We start from the raw sequence: 4331 nt of genomic DNA on the forward strand, positions 1-4331 counted from the left end.
TATGTAGTATTACGTCATAACGTGTATAGTTATATGGTAATACGTTATAACGTATAACGTTATGTAGTATTACGATATAATGTATCACGTTATATGGTAATACGTTATAACGTATAACGCTATGTGGTATTAAGATATAACGTATAGCGTTATGTAGCATTACGATATAACGTATAACGATATATGGTATTACGACATAACGTATAACGACATGTTGTATTACGATAAAACGTATAACGTTATGTAGCATTACGATATAACGTATAACGTTATGTAGTACTACGTTACAACGTATAACGTTTTATAGTATTACGATATAACGTATAACGTTATGTAGCTTTACGATATAACGTATAACGATATATGGTATTACGACATAACGTATAACGACATGTTGTATTACGATAAAGCGTATAACGTTATGTAGCATTACGATATAACGTATAACGATATGTAGTACTACGTTACAACGTATAACGTTTTATAGTATTACGATATAACGTATAACGTTATGTAGCATTACGATATAACGTATAACGACATGTTGTATTACGATATCACCTATAACGTTATGTACTGTTACGATATAACGTGTAACGATATGTAGTATTACGATATAACGTATAATGTTATGTAGCATTACGATATAACGTATAACGCTATATAGTATTACGTTATAACGTATAACGTTATATAGTATTACATTATAACGTACAGCGTTATGTAGTACTACGTTATAACGTATAACGTTATGTAGCATTACGATATAACGAAAACGATATGTACTGTTACGATATAACGTATAACGATATCTAGTATTACGATATAACGTATAATGTAATGTAGCATTGCGATATAACGTATAACGTTATGTAGTATTACGATATAACGTATATCGTTATATAATATTACCATATAACGTATAAAGCTATGTACTATTACGTTATATCGTATAACGTTATGTAGTACTACGTTCCAACGTATAACGTTATGTAGTGTTACGTTATAACGTATAACGTTATGTAGCATTACGATATAACGTATGACAATATGTAGCATTACGATATGACGTATAACGTTACATGGTATTACGATATTACGCATAACGATTAGTAGTTTTACGATATAACGTTTAACGTTATGTAGCATTACGCTATAGCGTATAACGTTATGTAGTACTACGTTATAACGTATAACGTTATGTAGTGTTACGTTATAACGTATAACGTTATGTAGCATTACGATATAACGTATAACGATATTTAGCATTACCATATGACGTATAACGTTATATGGTATTACGATATTACGCATAACGATATGTAGTGTTACGATATAACGTTTAAAGTTATGTAGCATTACGATATAACGTATGACGTTATATAGTGTTACGTTATAACGTATAACGTTATGTAGTGTTACGTTACAACGTACAACGTTATATAGTATTACGATATAACGGATAACGTTATACGGTAATACGTTATAATGTATAACGTTATGTAGCATTACGATATAACGAAAACGATATGTACTACTACGATATAACGTATAACGATATGTAGTATTTCGATTTAACGTATAATGTTATGTAGCATTACGATATGACGTATAACGTTATATAGTTTTAAGTTATAACGTATGACGTTATGTAGTGTTACGTTGTAACGTATAACGTTATATAGTATTACGATATAACGGATAATGTTTTGTAACATTACGATATGACGTATAACGTTATATGGTATTACGATATTACGCATAACGATATGTAGTGTTACGATATAACGTTTAAAGTTATGTAGCATTACGATATAACGTATGACGTTATGTAGTATTACGTTATAACGTATAACGATATGTAGTTTTACGATACAGCATATAACGATATGTAATAATACGTTATAACGTATAACGATATGTAGCGTTACCATATGACGTATAACGTTATATGGTATTACGATATTACGCATAACGATACGCAGTGTTACAATATAACGTATAACGTTATATAGTATTACGTTATAACGTATAACTTTCTGTAGTGTTACGTCATAACGTATAATGTTATATAGTATTACGATATAACGTATAACGTTATATAGTAACACGTTATAATGTATAACGTTCTGTAGTGTTACATTATAACGTATAACGTTATAACGTATAACGATATGTAGTATTACGATATAACGTATAACGTTATCTAGCATTACGATATAACGTATAACGTTATGTAGTTTTACGATACAGCATATAACGATATGTTATAATACGTTATAACGTATAACGTTATGTAGCATTACGTTATAACGTATAACGTTATGTAGTATTACGACATAACGTATAACGCTATGTAGTAGTACGATATAACGTATAACGTTATGTAGTTTTACGATACAGCATATAACGATATGTAATAATACGTTATAACGCATAACGTTATGTAGCATTACGTTATAACGTATAACGTTCTGTAGTATTACGACATAACGTATAACGCTATGTAGTTGTACGATATAACGTTTATCGTTATATGGTAATAAGTTATAACGTATAACGTTATGTAGCAATACGTTATAACATATGACGTTATGTAATATTCCGTTGTAACGTATAACGTTATATGGTAATACGTTATAACGTATAACGGTATGTGGTATTACGATATAACGTATAACGTTATGAAGCATTACGATATAACGTATAACGTTATGTAGCAGTACGATATAATGTTGAACGTTATATGGTAATACGTTATAACGTATAACGCTATGTGGTATTAAGATATAACGTATAACGTGATGTAGCATTACGTTTTAACGTATAACGTTGTGTGGTATTATGTAGCAATGCATAAAGTTATATGGCAATACGTTATAACGCATAACGTAATGTGGAATTACGATAGAACGTATAACGATATCTAGCATTACGTTATAACGTATAACGTTATATAGTATTACGGTATAACGTATAACGTTATGTAGTATTACTTTACAACGTATAACGTTATATGGTAATACGTTATAACGTATAACGTTATATGGTAAAACGTTATAATGTATAACGTTATGTAGTATTACGATATAACGTATAACATTATGTAGTATTACGATATTACGTATAACGATATATAGTATTACTTTATGACGTATTACGTTATAACGTATAACGTTATGTAGCACTACGTTATAACGTATAACGTCATGTAATGTTACGTTGCAACCTATAACGTTAAATGGTAATACGTTATAACGTATAACGTTATGTATTATTACGATATAAGATATAACGTTATGTATTATTACGATATAAGATATAACGTTATGTATTATTACGATGCAACGTATAAAGTTATGTAGCATTACGTTATAATGTGTAACGTTATGTAGTATTACGTTAAAACGTGTAACGTTATATGGTAATACGTTAGAACGTATAACGTTAAGCAGCATTACGTTATAACGTATAACGTTATGTAGTATTACGATATAACGTATAACGTTATGTAGTATTACGACATAACGTTCAACATTATGTAGCATTACGTTATAACGTATAACGTTATGTAGAATTACGTTATAACGTATAACGTTATGTAGCAGTACGTCATAACGTATAACGTTATGTAGTATTACGATATAAGATATAACGTTATATGGTAATACGTTATAACGTATAATGTTATGTAGCATTACGTTATAACCTATAACGTCATGTAATGTTACGTTACAACCTATAACGTTAAACGGTACTACGTTATAACGTATAACGTTATGTAGCATTACGTTATAACATATAACGTTATGTATTATTACGATATAAGATATAACGTTATATGGTAATACGTTATAACGTATAACGTTATGTAGCATTACGTTATAACGTATTACGTTATGTAGTATTACGTTACAACCTATAACTTCAAATGGTAAAACGTTATAACGTATAACGTTATGTAGTATTACGATATAACGTATAACGATATATAGTATTACTTTATGACGTATTACGTTATAACGTATAACGTTATGTAGTACTACGTTATAACGTATAACGTCATGTAATGTTACGTTACAACCTATAACGTTAAATGGTAATACGTTATAACGTATAACGTTATGTAGCATTACGTTATAACATATAACGTTATGTAGTATTACGATATAAGATATAACGTTATATGGTAATACGTTATAACGTATAACGTTATGTAGCATTACGTTATAACGTATTACGTTATGTAGTATTACGTTACAACCTATAACTTTAAATGGTAAAACGTTATAACGTATAACGTTATGTAGTATTACGATATAACGTATAAC

The sequence above is a fragment of the Bombus pyrosoma genome, linkage group LG9 (assembly GCF_014825855.1).
Source record: "Bombus pyrosoma isolate SC7728 linkage group LG9, ASM1482585v1, whole genome shotgun sequence".
NCBI lineage: Eukaryota > Metazoa > Arthropoda > Insecta > Hymenoptera > Apidae > Bombus > Bombus pyrosoma.